The 20549-nt window shown below is 36.9% G+C and overlaps 1 protein-coding gene across 4 annotated transcripts in view; it reads right to left on the bottom strand.

Annotated features, from left to right (window-relative positions):
- The window catches only part of dpr11 (defective proboscis extension response 11), an 836108-nt gene that overhangs the window by 649448 nt on the left and 166111 nt on the right, over positions 1-20549 (bottom strand). The window contains exon 1 of one of the 4 annotated variants that reach the window (XM_067761413.1): positions 15468-15734. The exons of 2 other annotated variants lie outside the window; for them this stretch is intronic. The gene's annotated coding sequence lies outside the window, so the exon portion shown is untranslated. Of the gene's footprint in view, positions 1-15467; positions 15735-20549 lie in introns of those variants that run through there. One more of the 4 variants, XM_067761423.1, reaches the window with a different exon arrangement.

Genomic DNA, 20549 nt, shown 5'->3' with positions numbered 1-20549 from the left:
TACGAACCGATATCATTTCGTTACGATAATTAACGTTAGTAAACGAAACAAAGTCATTTCGTTTCGTTTATTAACGTTAAGAACGTCAAATTAACGAAATGATTTTGTTTCGTTTTCTGCCCTATCAAAACGAAATCAAATCGTTTATGTTGATTATTAATTTCAAACTATGCTGGCAAAGCTGATTGATGGCGGAGTCATTAAAGGTGAAAGCATTAGCCAAGCTGATTGCAACTTTTCTCATGAATTTTGACAGTACGAACATATCTCACAGTATTTTTGACATTACCACCAACGAATTACACAAACAAATTACATGGAGTTTGTGTGTGTATGTCCGCTCGCTGTTACCACCTTACGGCTTCACCATGGCTATAGCATTGCCAGTACAATTCAAACATAAAGTATCACGTTTTTGTTAACGTTTTTAACGTTAATGAAAGCTTTTCAGTTAAAAATGAGATACAATTTATCTTGATAATTTCTTTATCGATAATATTTCGAAGTGTTTCAACAGAAACGGTGGAAATTTTTTGATAAACGATTAGCTTAACGTTAAGTTGCATCCCTGGTTTATAGGTTTCCGTTTAATTGTGTGACATGAAATTTGCTTGAATTTCAAAGCTTCATCTTGCGTATTTTTCTACACTCAGAGAAAAAATCGTTCTAAAACGAACGAAAAAAGTTCCAAATTAAGAACATTCGTTGACAAAAGTCTGTTAAGTACGTTTTTTCTTAACACGTGACCGATGGGCTTGTTTTAAGAACAGTTTTTCCGAGCACACCGTTCATATTGTGACGAATATTAGTAACACTAAGTGGTACTCACATCACTAATCTGATACTAAGTAAATAAAGCCACAACAATAAAGCAAGCTGACACACTTGTATGTACGTAAACAAATTAATCATCATGTACACACATACATACAAGCAGAAAAGAGCTATTCACAAACGCATGTCATTATCAGCTACTACTTCGCTCACATATACACACGCTTATGGTTACACACTACAAAAAAACACGCGCGCATGGTTGGTGACAAGGTAGAGGATTCTAGAAGAAGAAACGTCTAGACATTTGGGCAAAGAGTATAAAAGCAGCAGAAGCTGAGTAGTCCGTAATCAGTTTGATGTAAACACGCTATCAGTTGCGAAGTGAAGTTTAATTGCGAAGTACTTTCAAAGTAGTCTAATAAAGACCATTTTGTAATACATAATATTGGAGTATTTTATTCAACAGCTTAGCGATACGAACGTAAGCAGAAGGTTGCAAATAGGAGGAATTTCACTAGATTCGTTACAGTATTTTATGACCAGTTTGGTATTGATGTGTAAAACTTCTGTGCTCATTTCAAGCACAACTTGGCTTGATTTAAGATTTTTCGTTCTCGCGCTTCGATAACGATTTGAGGTCGATTCAACATTTTTCGGTCTCAATTCAAGAATGGTTTGTGCTTGATCTTTTTTTAATTAGTACCAACTTATTTATTTTTATTAATAATAATTTTTTTGTCATTAATAAAAAATATTAATAACAAAAGAAACTATTATTAAAATCCAAAAATGAAAAAAACACATAATATGCATTTTTTCATGTATTTCTCTTATTGAGAAATTCTTCTTTTTGTTGATGAAATCCGAATATATACTTAAAATATTTCATAACAGGTTTGAGAATTACCTGTGCATATGTGAATGGAACTGAACGACCATAAAAGAATTGTTTTAAAAAACCTCAGAGTTAGACGGTCATCGACCTCGCGCCGCACGATCGCAACCGCAACATCATAGCCGCTGGGCAACTACAACTGCTTGATAGCATGTGCCAAATGTTGTATTTAACATTGTAGTGCACACGAATTGTACCGTTTCTTTTTTCTTGAGCTTAATTTCAGAACATCGTTCTCAATAATAGAACATTTGTTCATATTTTAAGACTAGCCGTTCTTTTTTCAAGAAAATGGTGTCAGTTCAAGAACAAGGTTGTTGTTTTAAGAACAAAAAAGTAAGATCATGAAAAGCTTGAATTGAGTCCGGTGGTGCTGGATTTTAGAACGACGTTTTTCTCTGAGTGTACCGAAATCAATTTGGTTTACAGCCACTGGAGTCAAAGTGATACCTAGATCGAATCTTTTGCTTGTGTGACAGAATATTTAAATTCCTTTAAATTTCAAGGCATACATAATTGTCAGTGTTATTTTATCAAAATCGATTTTGTTGTTGTTGGAGGTCACCTGGAGTCGAAATGAGGTTGTTGGGAGTCAACCGGAGTCTAAAGAGCCATTGGACGAGCATCTTTGGTATAAACCATTACGAAACTATATACACATATGAAACTAACGCAATTTTTAAACTGGCATTAATTTTTATATATAATATATATATAAATAAATGACCCCTTCTTCCGATAATATGCCTCCCTTCGATGTTACTACTCTTCCAGTAAACAGAGGCATTTATGATATTGTAGCTTCTGCAAAACAATTTCTTTATTTTCTTGCCTCTCCCACCTCCTGTCAATGTTTGGTCCCTGTATCACCTTCATATCTTCCTCCTTTCACATTAATTACCAATTTTTTCTTGCTCTCCGATTCGCAATCCTATTTTCCCGTGTCAAGAGACTGCCTGAACGAAACATTTCAAACAAATCGCACCATAAATACGACTTCTTGAAATAGGATGACCCCTGATCCACATGCCGGAAAGAAAGTATTCCAAAAACAAGTAAGGAAGGCTAAGTTCGGGTGTAACCGAACATTACATACTCAGCTGAGGGCTTTGGAGACAAAATAAGGGAAAGTCACCATTTAGGAAAATGAACCTGTGGTAACCCTGGAATGTGTTTGTATGACATGGGTATCAAATGGAAGGTAGTAAAGAGTATTTTAAAACGGAGTGGGCCATAGTTCTATAGGTGGACTCCATTTCGGAATGTCGCCATACAGGTGGACTAGGGCTGACTTTAGAATCCCTTTGTACGATACGGGTATCAAATGAAAGGTGTTAATGAGTACTTTCAAACGGAGTGGGCCTTAGTTCTATATGTGGACGCCTTTTCGAGATATCGACCAAAATGTGGACCATTGTGACACAGAACATAATCTGTTGGGTACCGCTAATTTATTTATATATGTAATACCACGAAAAGTATTCCTGCTAGATTCCAAGGGCTTTTGATTTCGCCCTACATAACTTTTTCATTATCTTCTACTTAATGTGGGAGGTATCACACCCATTTTACAAAGTTTTTTCTAAAGTTATATTTTGCGACAAAAACCAATCCAATCACCATGTTTCACCCCTTTTTTTGTATTTGGTACAGAATTATGGCATTTTTTTCATTTCTCCTAATTTTCGATACCGAAAAAGTGGGCGTGGTCATAGTCGGATTTCGGCCATTTTTTATACCAATACAAAGTGAGTTCAGATAAGTACGCGAACTGAGTTTAGTAAAGATATATCGATTTTTGCTCAAGTTATCGTGTTAACGGCCGAGCGGAAGGACAGACGGTCGACTGTGTATAAAAACTGAGCGTGGCTTCTACCGATTTCGCCCATTTTCACAGAAAACAGTTACCTTCATAGAATCTATGCCCCTGAAAAATTTCACAAGGATTGAAAAATGTTTGTTCGAATTATGGCATTAAAAGTATTCTAGACAAATTAAGTGAAAAACGGCGGAGCGACGCCCAATTTGAAATTTTTTTTCATTTTTGTATTTTGCTGCACCATATCATTGCTGGAGTTGAATGTTGACATCATTTACTTATATACTGTAAAGATAATACATTTTTTGTTAAAATTAGACTTTTAAATTTTCTTTTTTAAAAAGTGGACCTGTTCTTCATCCGATTTTGCTAATTTTTATTTAACATATATACAGTAATAGGAGTAATGTTCCTGCCAAATTTCATCATGATATCTTCAACGACTGCCAAATTACAGCTTGCAAACCTTTTAAATTACCTTCTTTTAAAAGTGGGCGGTGCCACGCCAATTGTCAAAAATTTTACTAATTTTCTCTTCTGCGTCATAAGGTCCACCCACCTACCAAGTTTCATCGCTTTATCCGTCTTTGGTAATGAAATATCGCACTTTTTGGTTTTTTCGAAATTTTCGTTATCGAAAAAGTGGGCGTGGTTATAGTCCGGCTTCGTTCATTTTAAATAGCGATCTGAGATGAGTGCCCAGACACCTACATACCAAATTTCATCAAGATACCTCAAAATTTACTCAAGCTATCATGTTAACGAACAGACGGACGGACGGACATGGCTCAATCAAACTTTTTTTCGATACTGATGATTTTGATATATGGAAGTCTATGTCTATCTCGATTTCTTTATACCTGTACAACCAACCGTTATCCAATCAAAGTTAATATACTATGTGTGCAAAGCACGCTGAGTATAAAAATCCTCGCAGTGGATAGCGGAAAGTGTTTGTAGTTAGGAAATAATTTTAAATATATAAAAAGTATTGCACAATGTAAGAGTGGACCTGGAACTTGTAAGTAAAGATTGCAGTACCTTTAAAGTACAGGGATGAAGCGAAAATTGTTAAAACGAGAGGAGACTGTGCAAGAGCAATACCACCCAAAACTAAATTCCACACGGATGGATTTTTTAATTGATATGCAAGTATCGCGAATCCTTACAGCTGGTAAGGGTAAGAATATACCCGCGGTAGATATGGCTGTCGTAAGAGGCGACTAAAATACCAGATTCAAGGGGTGTGTAGCGCAACCCTTCAGGTTGCCAGCGCAATATATAGCTTCTCCAAACCTAATTGTCAACCTCACCTATCCGCGGCGAATCCTGTTTCACTAACAGACGAGGCTCTGGCGACCCCAAGCTCCTCATGGAACTTGGGGGTGGGGAGGAAGGGGATGGCCTGAAGGTTTAATGTGGCCACATAAATCGTTTCCGAGATGGTCGGGCTAGCACCTTAATGGTACCTGTGTTACCGGAGCGTACCGGATCTGTATCCGGCAGAGGACCATCACATCGATAACACTCCCCAAAGCCTTCGGGGAGCAACCTTATCGCTACAACAACAACAACAACAGTAAAATTTTGGCCAATGGGCGTGGCAAAAGAAGGTAAGTTAAAAGTTTTGCAAGCTGTAATTTGGCATTCGTTGAAGATATCATGATGAAATTTGGCAGGAACATTACTCCTATTACTATATGTGTACTAAATAAAAATTAGCGAAATCGGACGACGAACACGCCCATATTAAAAAAATAAATTTAAGTCAAATTTTAACAAAAAATGTAATATCTTTACAGTATATAAGTAAATTATGTCAACATTCAACTCACTAGTGGTATGGTGCAACAAAATACAAAAATAAAAGAAAATTTCAAAATGGGCGTGGCTACGCCCTTTTTCATTTAATTTGTCTAGAATACTTTTAATACCATAAGTCGAACAAAAATTTACCAATCCTTGTGAAATTTGGTAAGGGTATAGCTTTTATGTCGTTTTCTGGGAAAATGGGCGAAATCGGTTGAAGCCACGCCAAGTTTTTATACACAGTCCACCGTCTCTCCTTCCTCTTGGCCATTAACACGATAACTTGAGCAAAAATCGATATATATTTACTAAACTTAGTTCACGTACTTATCTGAACTCACTTTATCTTGGTATTAAGAGTAGGCGAAATCCGACTATGACCCGCCCCTTTTTTCGATATCGAAAATTGAAAAAATGCCATAATTCTATACCAAATACGAAAAAAGGGATGAAAAATGGTGATTGCATTGGTTTTTGACGCAAAATATAACTTCGGAAAAAACTTTGTAAAATGGGCGTGACACCTACGATATTAAGTAGAAGAAAATGAAAAAGTTCTGCGGGGCGAAATCAAAAGCCTTTGGAATCATGGCAAGAATACTGTTCGTGGTATTGCATATATAATTAAATTAGCGATACCCGACAGATAAAGTTCTGAGTCACCCTGGTGCACATTTTGGTCGATATTTCGGAAACGTCTGCACATAAGAGCCGCTCCTTTTTAAAACCCTCAGTAGCACCATTCATTTGATACCCATATCGTGCAAACACATTCTAGAGTCACCCCTGATACACCTTTATGGCGCGCTATATTTTTCATTTGCCATCCGATTTAAATATTGTTTTTTTTTTTTTAATTAAAGCTATTGAGATAAATTTTTGAACTTTTTTTGTTCTACTAAAACTAGTTCCAAATAATAATATAGCCAACCCAAAAAGAATAACATAAAATATATTCTTTAAAATAAATTAACATAAATAAACCCAGTACACCATTTAGAATTTATTCGTAATGAATTTATTGAAAACTCAAAATTATTCAAGATCACCTCGCCGTTCAAGGAAACAAATTTTTCGTGCTAGTTTATTTATATAAAGGTATCGAGCATTTCTTCAATCATCTTTATATACCCTATATGATAATAAAATGATATATTAAGCTTGGTACCCACCATAATGTATACGGAAATGTTCAAGTTCGTCTGTCCTTCTTTCTGTCTGTTTAAATGAAAAAAAGTCCCTCAATTTGGTGAACGAGTATATTGTTACGAATATTAGCAACACTAAGGGGTATTGCCATCTCTAAGCCGATGCTAAACAGTGATTTGTACGCACATCAATAGTTCAATCATTATGTCTACACATATGTACGTACACGGCGGCCACCGTGGTGTGATGGTAGCGTGCTCCGCCTATCACACCGTATGCCCTGGGTTCAACTCCCGGGCAAAGCAACATCAAAATTTTAGAAATAAGATTTTTCAATTAGAAGAAAATTTTTCTAAGCGGGGTCGCCCCTCGGCAGTGTCTGGCAAGCGCTCCGATTGTATTTCTGCCATGAAAAGCTCTCAGTGAAAACTCATCTGCCTTGCAGATGCCGTTCAGAGTCGGCATAAAACATGTAGGTCCCGTCCGGCCAATTTGTAGGGAAAAATCAAGAGGAGCACGACGCAAATTGGAAGAGAAGCTCGGCCTTAGATCTCTTCGGAGGTTATCGCGCCTTACATTTTTTTTTTTTTTTATATGTACGTACACGCAGCGGAGTAGAGATGCACAAACACATGCAGATATCATATATATCTGAGATGCTCCCAAAAGTATACAATTATAATTGTGGAAGTGTTGCTCACAAATACACGCGTATCTGAGAAGCTATACACGTGCATCTGTAGTTATAATTATATGGCAGTAACTAAGTAAATTCTGGAAGCGCCTAGAAGATGCAACGAGGAAATCACAGAGTATAAAAGCACCAACGACAGGGGCGCAATAAGCAGTTTTCAGTTAAGCACGCTATCTGTCGGGCAATAGATCAGTTTCATTTGAGCTATCAATCAGTTTGGCTACTAAGCAAGCTATTCGTTATTGTGAAGTAAATTAATAAAGGGCATTTTTCCATTATTCAATATTGGAGTTACTTATTCAACAGTTTAGCGATACGAACGTTGGCAGAATATTGCAAATAAGGGGAATTGCAGTAAATTCGTTACAATATTTTGATGCCCAATTAGAAGTTTGCCAAAACCATCCGGATCGGACCACAGTACTGCAGTCCATAGCAATAAGGCAGTAAGGTGTAAAAAGTGAGATCAGAAAAAATATTTTTCCTGTTAATAAATTTTTTTTTTTATAGAATAATTTGACTTACACAGCGGTTTTGCTTTGATTTCTTGCCTCTAAAGCTTATTTACTGCTTTAAAGCTTATTACTACCGGTAAAAGTATTATATGTCATATCTCTTAAAAGTTTTAGTCGCTAAAAGCTTCATAATTCACCAGAGCTCTTATAAGTATATGTTAAATAATCGCCCGAAAAATTGTTAAGATCCGACCCACATATAATATATGTAGTACATATAATACAACCGATTGTTCAGATAAAAGTTTTTTCGTTGTTTCTAAATAAAATAAATAAATGTAAGGCGCGATAACCTTCGAAGAGATTTTAGGCCGAGCTTCTCTTCCAATTTGTGTCGTGCTGCTTTTTAATCTTTCCTACAAATTGGCCGGACGGGACCTGTTTGTTTTATGTCGACTCCGAACGGCATCTGCGAGGCAGATGAGTTTTCACTGAAAGCTTTTCATGGCAGATATACAATCGGAGTGCTTGCCAAACACTGCCGAGGGGCGACCCCGCTTAGAAAAATGTTCTTCTAATTGAAAAACCTTATTTCTAAAATGTTGATGTTGCTTTGCCCGGGGTGTGAATACAGAGCATTCGGTGTGGTAGGCGGAGCACGCTACCATCACACCACTTTGGGTGCCGTTGTTTCTACCTCATTTTAAAGTCTTCAAATTTCACCAGCTGCTTACGTATATAACATACATTGTTGTATGAAGAAATGTTGAGGTCGGTAGTATATATAATAAACATCCCATACGACCGATTTTTTGATAAGGCTGAAGCTTAGGATTATGGCATACACAGTTGTCTCAAAAGTTCGTCAAGTTCTGTAAAATATGTAATACATTCATCCGATTGTAAAGATAAGAGGTGTATCGTCATAGCTATCTCATGTTTTCAGAAAAACTATAAAGCATTGTGTAAGGATTACTAGTAACTTATTAGTTTAAGATTTACAGAAAATGTAGCTTCTGTCTGTTCTCTGTATATGTTGTATATATCCTACACGGTTAAAAGTTTGAGCCTCAATCTGAAACTTTTTCTGCTATACATCTGACCAAATCAAAATGGGTTAAAAATTCAAAACCTCGCAGGTGCATACGAAAATTAAAGAGCTGAACTTTCAAATTCAAACTTGTTGGTTTAGAGATTAAGCTATTGCAATTTCTCAATTTTAAAACAACAAAGCTTTCAATTGAAACTCGCCTGGATTGAAATTTCATCTTTATGGGACTAAATGGTACCTCACTGACGTTATGTCCGTTGACCTTATGTCACCCCACCATTAAATTATTGCATTATCATCGGTTCTTGATACGTGTGTGTGCAAAATTCCATTTAAACGTATGGCCATTTGCAGTCGTTATAAGGTCTTCTCAACTCCATCTCAACTCGATATCCAATGTAGGCTGTCAACTCGAGAACTGTAATTGTGTACAAAATTTCTCAAAGGTTGGATTGTGATTGGAGAATGATGTTCAAGAATTATTAATTAATGTTGGATATCAACTTCTTTTTCAAAGGTTCGAGAAATATTGTTTCGGTGTTTGTTGGTAAAAAAAAAAATCTACAAATTATCTGGATAATGAAAAACCAATGCTGCCGTACAAGAAAGCCAACCCCAAAAGCGGGCTTAAACTATGACGGAAAATATGCTGTGTAGTTTAGTTGCAGCTTAAATTTGACAAGAGCTTAAGCAAATTTAGTTTAAGCTTAGCTTAAACAACTACTGAAGAACCGGGCCAAAGGCTACTTGCAAAGACGTTGCACATTTCCAGTTGTTCAAAGTGTCAAACTGGGCATATTATTTTTAGGGGCTTCCAGTATTGCAAGTTTGTTGACATTTCAAAATGCATTCTTTTCTTGAATTTGGGTTTTTATTGAAAATGGTTTGCTATGATAGCTTGCCAAGTATTGGTACTAGAATATTTTAACCTTTTTAATAGCGGATAAACCTTACAAGCAAATGCCACAGTAAACGACGAATTACTGAATTCTTAATTGCCAATTTGCATGCGGCAATGTGTAAATTTATTCCATAATTCAAAGCCTATTTATTTTTGAAAATGTTAGTACGTGTGTATGAGAGCATGAGCAGTCTGTTTTGATTATAAAACCTAAAACACATTATTATTTGAATATCGTTGTCTTTAAATAGTGAAATAGCGATGCCGAAAACATAAAGTTGGGCTTTAACCGGGCCAGATGGAATGAAATGGAGAAAATAATAAAAGCTGCAGTACTTAACTTAAAAAAGCATGCAATCACTGGCGTATGCTGATGACATTGATATCATCGGCCTGAACACCCGCGCCGGAAGTTCTGCTTACTCCAAACTAGAAAAAGAAGCGGCAGAGATGGGTTTGATGGCGAATGAGAATAAAATGAAGTATCTGCTATCATCAAGCAAAGAGTCAGCGCAATTGCGACTTGGCTACTCAGCCACTATTGCCAGTGAAAATAGTAGAAGACTTCGTTTATGCGGGAACCAGCATTAACACAAACAACTACAACAGCTTTGAAATCCAGCAAAGTATAATTTTGCCAAACTTGAAGCGTTTAAGCGACAATAAAGTAAGTAAGTAACCTTAAAATTTGATTAACAAGGCGGTACCACGCTACCGCTACACCACAGTGGCTTGCTGTTAAAATCTGGAAAACAGTACTAATAAGTTAATCTAAATAACAATGATAACCACATTTTTTAATGCTGCTTCTGCTGGGTCTTTAACTCATGTCATGTGGTGTGGAAGGCGGATCACGCTACCACCACACCACTGCGGGTTGCTGCTCACAACTGTCATTATGCACTCCAACGATCAACAGGGTTGACTACAAATTACACCATATTGTTTCACATTGCGTTGTTTTGGTGCTAAATTTGAAGGTACACCAAAATTAGTTCTGATATTACTCCGAAAAATGTTGACCCTGCACTATATTTTTTTGTGTGTACAAAAACGTTAAAAAAACGTTCTAAATAAAGCAATCATTTTCCGCTTTTTTAAGTGATAAATATTCAGCTTTCAAGAATGGCAAAAGTTCTCTTGGAGTAGTCTTTGATTAATATAACCTTATCGCACGAAATATTAAATCGAAATCGAAAAGTTGAATCGGCTAAATAGAAAAAGAATCCTTTCTCAATATTGCCATGAAGTATGAATTGTATAGTTATTCTTCCTAAAGAAAAAGTACTACCTGCCTATCTTTTATCTTATCCCAGGATATTTTTTAAAGTTTTCATTATATTATAAAGAAATGTCAGATTTTCTTGACAACTTTAACTTTCATTAGAAAAGCTAAATATTTTCTGGGATTTTTTTTCCTAAACCTAAAACCATGGAAAACCGAAAATTTTCGGCGATTTTGGTGTTACTCTCATAATGCAATTTCAATGCAAATTCGCTCTAAATATGTCACACTTCCAAGGAAAAGGAATTAAAAATTAGTATGATCTTAAGAAAACCAAATAAAAACAAGTAAGGAAGGCTAAGTTCGGGTGTAACCGAACATTACATTCTCAGCTGAGAGCTTTGGAGACAAAATAAGGGAAAATCACCATTTAGCAAATTGAACCTAGGGTAACCCTGGAATGTGTTTGTATGACATGGGTTTCAAATGGATCGCATTAAAGAGTATTTTAAAAGGGAGTGGAAGTTCTATAGGTGAACGCCATTTCGGGATATCGCCATAAAGGTGGACCAGGGGTGATTCTAGAATGTGTGCTGTACGATATGGGTATCAAATGAAAGGTGTTAATGAGTATTTTAAAAGGGAGTGGGATATAGGTGGACGCCTTTTCGAGATGTCGCCATAAAGGTGGACCAAGGGTGACTCTAGAATGTGCGCTGTACGATATGGGTATCAAATGAAAGGTGTTAATGGGTATTTTAAAAGGGAGTGGGCCTTAGTTCTATAGGTGGACGCCATTTCGGGATATCGCCATAAATGTGGACCAGGGGTGATTCTAGATTGTGTGCTGTACGATATGGGTATCAAATGAAAGGTGTTAATGGGTATTTTAAAAGGGAGTGGGCCTTAGTTCTATAGGTGGACGCCTTTTCGAGATATCGCAATAAGGGTGGGCCAGGGGTGACTAGAATGCGTTTGTACGATATGGGTATCAAATGAAAGGTATTAATGATTACTTAAAACGTAGTGGGCCTAAGTTCTATAGGTGGACGCCTTTTCGAGATATCGTCATAAGCGTGGACCAGGGGTGACTCTAGAATGTGTTTGTACGATATGGGTATCAAATTAAAGGTATTAATGAGGGTTTTAAAAGGGAGTGACCCTTAGTTGTATATGTGAAGGCGGTTTCGAGATAACGACCAAAATGTGGACAAGAGTGACCCAGAACATCATCTGTCGGGTACCGCTAATTTATTTGGTAATAGTCTAGTTGAGGGGTCGACTGCTAATACGCTACCAAAAATATCGAGAGAGGTGACAAACGACGCGTCTTTACATCAGTATTAATAATCCGCCCTTATAAAAAATAACCCTTGGCTACCGCCACGGTGATGCACATTTTTTTTGTGGGTACTAACACAACAACAACCACATGAAAATCGCCAACTTCAACTGCAAACATGTCCGGACAGAGATAAAATTTTTCTTCTCCGTCTTCGGGTTATTGTTCTCGAGATTAATATGCGTCTTTTGACACCTCTCTCGATATTTTTGATAGCGTATTAGCAGTCGACCCTCAACTAGACTATTACCATTTATTTATATATGTAATACCACGAAGAGTATTTCTGCCAAGATTCCAAGGGCTTTTGATTTCGCCCTGCAGAGCTTTTCCATTTTCTTCTACTTAATATGGTAGGTGTCACACCCATTTTACAAAGTTTTTTCTGAAGTTATATTTTGCGTCAATAAACCAATCCAATCACCATGTTTTACCTCTTTTTTCATATTTGGTATAGAATTATGGCATTTTTTAAATTTTTCGTAATTTTCGAAATCGAAAAAGTGGGCGTGGTCATAGTCGGATTTCTGCCATTTTTTATACCAAGGTAAAGTGAGTTCAGGTAAGTACGTGAACTAAGTTTAGTTAAGATTAATCGATTTTTGCTCAAGTTATCGTGGTAGCGGCCGAGAGGAAGGACAGACGGTCGACTGCGTATAAAAACTGGGCGTGGCTTCAACCGATTTCGCCCATTTTCACAGAAAACAGTTATCGCCCTACCAAATTTCACAAGGATTGATAAATTTTTGTTCGACTTATGGCATTAAAAGTATTCTAGACGAATTAAATGAAAAAGGCGGAGCCACACCCATTTTGAAATTTTCTTTTATTTTTGTATTTTGTTGCACCATATCATTAAGGGAGTTGAATGTTGACATAATTTACTTATCTAATATATAAAATTCTTCTGTCACGGTGTTAGAGGCTTAACTCCTCCGAAACGGCTGAACCGATTCTCATGAAATTTTGTGAGCATATTGGGTAGGTTTGAGAATCGGCCAACGTTTACCTTTTTTTCGCTACGTGCTTAGGGCCTTGAGATCAAAACGTGGACCCGGGTACCCCTAGAATGTGTTTATACAATATGGATATAAAATGAAAGCTGTTGATGAGTGCTATATTACAGGATAATTTTCATACCCCTGTGTGACTAGGGTCTCGAGATATAGGCCAAAATGTGGACCCGGGTACCCCTAGAATGTGTTTATACAATATGGATAGCAAATGAAAGCTGTTGATGAGTGATTTAGTAGAGGATAATTTTCATACGCTTTGGTGACTAGGGTCTGGAGATATAGGCCAAACGTGGACCCGTGAACACTTAGACAATGTTTTTACATTGTGGGTATCAAATTGAAGCTGTTGATGAGTGCTTTAGTACAGGGTAGTTTTCATACCCCTGGGTGAATAGTGTCTCGAGATATAGGCCAAAACGTGGGTCAGGGTAACACTAGGATGTGTTTTTACATTATGGGTAACAAATTGAAGCTGTTGATTGATGTGTGCTTTAATACAGAGTAAGTTATATGCCGCTGGGTGACTAGGGTCTCGAGATGTAGGCCAAAACGTGGACCCGGATACACCTAGAATGTGTTTTTACATTATGGGTATCAAATTGAAGCTGTTGATGTATGCTTTAGTACAGAGTAAGTTTTACACCGCTGAGTGACTAGGAACTCGAGATATAGGCCAAAACATGGGCCCGGATACCACTAGAATGTATGTGTATTATGGATATCAAAAGAAAGCTGTTGCTGAGAGCTCTAAAGTTCATTGTGATATTCGATTTAGTTGCATCAACCTGGCAAAACTGATAAATATGCATGCGAAGCCGAAATAAAGACAAGAATTAATAATACCCACATACCTATTTATATACGTCCTATTCGATTTGCCTGAAATTTCGTATATAAAACCGCCTATATTAGTATTTACGATGCTTTTTTCCGGGAAATATACCAGAGACGGACCGGGACTGGGATTTGGACTAGGACTGGGACTGAGACTGAAACTCGGAGTGGAACTGGGACTGAGACTCGGAATCGGACTGGAGCAAAATACATACCACCCTCTGGGACTGGCAATAGGAGATGAAGAAGAAGGAGAAAAACTTGTGAGAAAAGAAAAGAGTTAAGGAGACTGAGAAAGAGATAGAATGAGACGAAGATGGAGATAAAGCGAAAAGGGCGGAGGGGGGAGTGAATAAAAAGATTAAGAAAAAGTGTCGAGGGGTAGGGCAGAGTTAGACGGAAAAAGCTTATAAAAATGTATGCAGATAGGCCAAATTTAGGGAAGAACAACGTATGCCGGGTCTGCTAGTATTACTATAAGTTGGTCCAAAATAAAATATCTTGTTGAATATCACGTTGAGCTCAGAACGTCATATAAGGAAGTAAGACTGGTGGGTCCTTGATAGTGACATTTCACTGAAATACATTCCGCCTTAACAAGTAGCTTTGGTTGCATTTTGAGATGCAGGAAAATTACTTCGCAAGTGGGGCTATATGACTAAACGAAATCGTTGAACAGTGTCACGCCTCAAGGCAGGGTATTGGTACATGTCATCAATCCATGACTAATAATAAGAATCGTATGCTTGGCAAACCCTGCTAGAGAAACAAAGCACAAAATATCTAGGAGTCATACGATACTTTCGAGGGACTCTTTCACTTTCACAAACTTTTAGATGTGGTTCTATGCGCGATCTTTCCTTAATTTCCGCTTGACTGTCAATATGAAATTTGACGAATCTGCAGCTTAAGCTATTCTCCTCCAGTAGATACTGCAGTGATCTGGAAGCTTGCAGGATTTGTTTATTTTCGTGCAGCCAGCGGAACAATGAACCAATTTCTATTTAATTGGGCTTTTGTTGGAAAATATTGCTGGCAGGAATATTTATGGAGTTTCACAATAAGCGAATCTAGCCGAGTCATTTCAAAATCGAGTTAAATTTTTTGGCAAGGAGGCCACCTTCCATGCGTGTCAAAAAACTTTAGTAAGTTTTCAGGAACACCTCTTTTATAGAGTCTGTTGGTTCTGTGTAATTAAATAACATTTCAAAGGACTTTATTGAATATCGCATCGGGTTACCATATGCAAATTGTATAGGATTATTGTTAAATAAGCTCCAAACATCTCTGCGATCCTTTGGTCGCATGTTGTAATATTCCTTCATTCTCAATTTCAATTACATTATTTGCTAATCAGTTTGTTACCAGATTATCTTGCCCCTAGTTGGCAGACATTTGTTTGTAACAAATACTTCAAACCAAGAGAAAATATCCTTCGATCTTATTTACCTTCATTATGCCCATTTTTCATTGTGTTTGACTTGTTCTTTTTGTACTTACTTAAACTTTTGTTGTATGTTTGTTCATTCTTGTAGGTATATTAACTAGGTATGTAATTGCAATATTAGATATGCATGTTATGTTGCTTTTTTTCCAAAGTTCGATATCATAAAATCATTGCATGCAGGACAGAAATCCTATAACAGCCGGTTTCACAGTTTAAATTTCATGACTTATACATACACACTTATCTCAGTTTACATATGCTAGTATGTAAGTATTTCTTGTTTTAATAACCCCTGTATGTTGGCGTGTTAGCATGCAACAGATCTATATATATACACCTGAAAAGGAAAAAGAACATACATATATAGAATTACATAGTTTTTCAAAATAATGAAAAATATACAAAAAGTAAGTAAGGGTGTGTAAGATCTGGTTTGAAATAACTAAATATTAGGCGCGATATACCTATGAGGGAATTTAGGCCGAGCTTCACTTCAAATATGCGTCGTGCCACTTTTTAATTTTTCCGACAAATTGGAGGGACGACTGCAAAAGGCATCTGCTAGGCAGATGAGTTTTCACTAATAAGCTTTTCATAGCAGAAATACACTCGGAGTGTTTGCCAAATCACTCCCGAAGGCGATAACGCTTAGAAAAATATTTCAAATTGTAACAACCTGTTTCTAAATTTTTGATCTTGCTTTGCCCGGGAGTTGAACCTAGGATCTTCGAAGGGATATGCGGAGCACGCTACCACCACGCCACGGCGCCATGTATTACCGAACATTATATACTGAGCTGAGAGCTTCTATCGAACAGTTCATTTAGTTTCGATCTCTTGACACTTGTAGTGTTATGAAAAGTGGTCGCACTCAAAAAACATTTCCTAAAAACTCTTGAAAACAAAGAAAAAGTTGGATTGATTTTGCGCCAAAGAAACTCTTACCTTAATCTAGACAAATAACTTTCTCAAAAACCAAGGTTTTTTTTCCTTGGCTATAGAAAAAGCTTTCTACAAAATGGAGAAAATTGAATAAAAAAAAAATTAAATTGTGTAACTGTTACGGCCAAGGATTCTAGTTTTTTAATTATTTTATTTTCAAGTTTTTAGTCTTTATTTAATTGCCTATTATTTCCCATTCTATTTAGTTTATTTAGTGACTCATTATTACAAGGACTCTTTCCTGACAATTTGTTACAACCTAAGTCCTCAATACATAATCCTTCCAAAGACTTTACTCGACTCTGCGCCACGTATGCTTGTCCCTCCTCCAACTCCAAAATATTTTGATGTCACTTCTACCGGACTGTATGCAATATTTGTTCCAAATACGAGCCAAATCGGGCATCATAGGTCGCTTTCTACTCATGTATGTATGTATTATCTGTTCCAAATATGGGCAAAATCGGACCACAAATATGATTTTTGTGAATATCTCGATCCTTCCGCCACCTACCGGCGATTTTTTTTGATGGGTCGCTTTCAATTCTTGTATGTATTAAGTGTTCCAAATATGAGCCAAATCGGGCCACAAATACGATTTTTGCGAATATCTCGATCCATGCGCCACCTAGCGGCGATTTTCTTTCTTATTATTGCATTGTCATCGGGTTCTGAACTATATTCCAAGTTTCATGCTTGTAGCTTATCGGAAAGGTACTTAAATTTCAATTACAAGATTCGTTCACAACGGCCGTGCGGCCGTGCAGCCTGTCAACTCAAGCTAAATAAAACCGTTTAATATTTTGTATTTTTACAGGTCCGTACACCGTCACGTGGAGTTCTACACTGTCCTTTCGTTTGCAAGTAATTGTTTGAGGATGTATGTGCAGTGGTCACTTTTTTAGTTGAGTGTAATCATTAGACTCTAATGTTCGTCGGTGTATTGGTGATATGCAGCATTTCCTATGTAAAGCGTTTGGTATGGTTTTCTCGTTGTTAGATTACACTTGCTTTCTAAAAGTTTGGTACGTGGCCGCTAGCTTTACAATGGACCGTGAGAGCTGTTTTTTGAATGTGCGAAGATTTACCCCGTTTTCCGTCGGACTTATGTTGCGCCTATCTGGGTTTGAATTTGGCCTTAGTTGTCCCTACATAAATGCTGTTACGTGGTTCATTGGTTTTACCATTACATGTACTTTTGTAAATTATATTGCTTTTTTCAACTTTGGGTATCGTGGACCTTGTTTAGTTAAATACATATTTTAATGTACTCGAAGATTTGTGGGCAATTTTGCCCTTTTCTTTGTTGTGGCAATCCGATTTCGTGAAGCGTTTTGATAATCAAGGTACACACGTTACAGATCTCGATTTTTTATCAAGGTTTTTATGAGAACGTTTCAGATTCTTTAGTAAAGAAGTTGCATTTGCTATAATTTCAGTGTGGTACTTTTGGTCTGGTATCTGCAACATTCGTCTTATATAGCTGTATTCAATGTCATCGACTTCGGGTGTCTGGAGTGGAATTTAATGATTCGTCCAGACGATGTTGGTTCCTGATAACACTTAAACTTTAGATTGTTCCTTTAATTAGTTACCATTGAATTGAAATAAGCAAAATTTTCGTCTTCTTCTAACTCTATTGTAAACTTAATGTTTCTATGAAAATAATTTAACGCAATGGGACTGATTTGTACCTCGTCCTCGTGTATAATGGCAAAGAGGTCTTCAACGTATGTTGAAACTACCCTCGGCCTACGACTAAGTTTTGCCGTTCTGGTGTCCAATAACTCTTCCATTCTTATGTCTGCGATGACTGGCGACAGAGGGGATCCCATTGGTATTCCTTTAAGCTGGGAGTATACCTTGTCGTTGGACTTGAAATATGTTTTTTTATTAAGATCCATGTTTTTGGTATAATTTCAAGTGCCGGCTGTGTTGGAATGGTGAAAAGTGAGACTATATTGAAAAAGATTAATTTCTCATCATACCATATATAGGTATTGTTAGGTTGTGTGCGAGTTTGCCTAAATTGCTACCTAAATACCGAAAAAATCTAAATCACTGGAAACTGTCGGTAAGGCAGTTTTTTTGTTTTTTCTTTTTGAGCATACTTTTCAACCTTAATTGAAAAGTTAAGCTTTAAAAATAAACAAAATTTTTGATTTCACTACAATTTTGTTTTTCCATTTTTAATGCATATGAAATGCGCATCTGCGTACATATATGTATGTATAACCGCGATAATGTAGCTGAGATCGCGTAGGGTCGGAGTGGCGATCTACTGGTGAATATGGTACCTGTTTGTGTTTTTGTAGTGGCAGGAAATTGTCCCACGATGATGTTGGTTGTTGTGAGTCAAATCTGTGCAATTTTTGTCTGAACTGGTCACTAATTGATAAAAAAAAAATAAATAAATAAATAACATATAAGGAAAGCTAAGTTCGGGTGTAACCGAACATTACGTACTCACCTGAGCGCTGTGGAGACAAAATAAGGGAAAATCACCATTTAGCAAAATGAACATAGGGTAACCCTGGAATGTGTTTGTATGACATGGGTTTCAAATGGAAGGTATTAAAGAGTATTTTAAAAGGGAGTGGGCCATAGTTCTATAGGTGGACGCCATTTCGGGATATCGCCATAAAGGTTAACCAGGTGTGACTCTAGAACGTGTTTGTACGATATGGGTATCAAATGAAAGGTGTTAGTGAGTATTTTAAAAGGGAGTGGGCCTTAGTTCTATAGGTGGACTACTTTTCGAGATATCGCCATAAAGGGGGACTAGGCGTGACTTTAGAATGCGTTTGTACGATATGGGTATCAAATGAAAGGTGTTAATGAGTATTTAAAACGTAGTGGGCCTTAGTTCTATAGGTGGGCGACTTTTGGAGATATTGCCATAAGGGTGGACCAGGGGTGACTCTAGAATGTGCTCGTGCGTTATGGGTATCAAATTAAAGGTATTAATGAGGGTTCTAAAAGGGAGCGGCCCTTAGTTGTATATATGAAGGCGTTTTCGAGATGTCGACCATAATTTGGACCAGGGTGACCCAGAACATCATGTGTCGGGTACCGCTAATTAATTTTTATATGTAATACCACGAACAGTATTCCTGCCAAGAGGGCTTTTGATTTCGCCCTTCAGAACTTTTCATTTTCTTCTACTTAATATGGTAGGTGTCACACCCATTTTACGAAGTTTTTTCTAAAGTTATATTTTGCGTCAATAAACCAATCCATTTACCATGTTTCATCTCATTTTTCATATTTGGTACAGAATTATGGCATTTTTTTGATTTTTCGTAATTTTTGATATGGGAAAAGTGGGCGTGGTCATAGTCGGATTTCGGCCATATTTTATACCAAGATAAAGTGACTTCAGATAAGTACGTGAACTAAGTTTAGTTAAGATATATCGTTTTGTGCGCAAGTTATCGTGTTAACGGCCGAGCGGAAGGACAGACGGTCGACTGTGTATAAAAACTGGGCGTAGCTTCAACCGACTTCGCACATTTTCACAGAAAACAGTTAACGTCATAGAATCTATGTTCCTACCAAATTTCACAAGGATTTGTAAATTTTTGTTCGACTTATGGCATTAAAAATATTCTAGACGAATTAAATGAAATTTTCTTTTATCTTTGTATTTTGTTGCACCATATCATTACTGGAGTCGAATGTTGACATAATTTACTTTTATACTGTAAAGATATTAAATTTTTTGTTAAAATTTGACTTAAAAAAATTTTTTTTTTAAAGTGGGCGTGTTCGTCATCCGATTTTGCTAATTTTTATTTAGCACACCTATAGTATAAGGATTAACGTACCTGCCAAATTTCATCATGATATGTGATTGATAAATTGTGATATGATAAATTGCAGCTTGCAAAACTTTTAAATTACCTCCTTTTAAAAGTGGGCGGTGCGACGCCCATTGTTCAAAGTTCTACTAAATTTCTATTTTGCGTCATAAGGTCAACGCACCTACCAAGTATCATCTCTTCATCCATCTTTGATAATGAATTATCGCACTTTTTCGGTTTTTCGAAATTTGCGTTATCGAAGAAGTGCGCGTGGTTATAGTCCGATTTCGTTCATTTGAAACAGCGATCTGAGATGAGTGCCCAGGAACCTACATACCAAATTTCATCAATATACCTCAAAATTTACTCAAGTTATCGTGTTTACGGACG

Source organism: Eurosta solidaginis, chromosome 1 (assembly GCF_040869045.1).
Source record: "Eurosta solidaginis isolate ZX-2024a chromosome 1, ASM4086904v1, whole genome shotgun sequence".
Lineage (NCBI taxonomy): Eukaryota > Metazoa > Arthropoda > Insecta > Diptera > Tephritidae > Eurosta > Eurosta solidaginis.
Note: the sequence above shows the minus strand (reverse complement) of the source record. Positions and strands in the feature narration are given on the sequence as shown.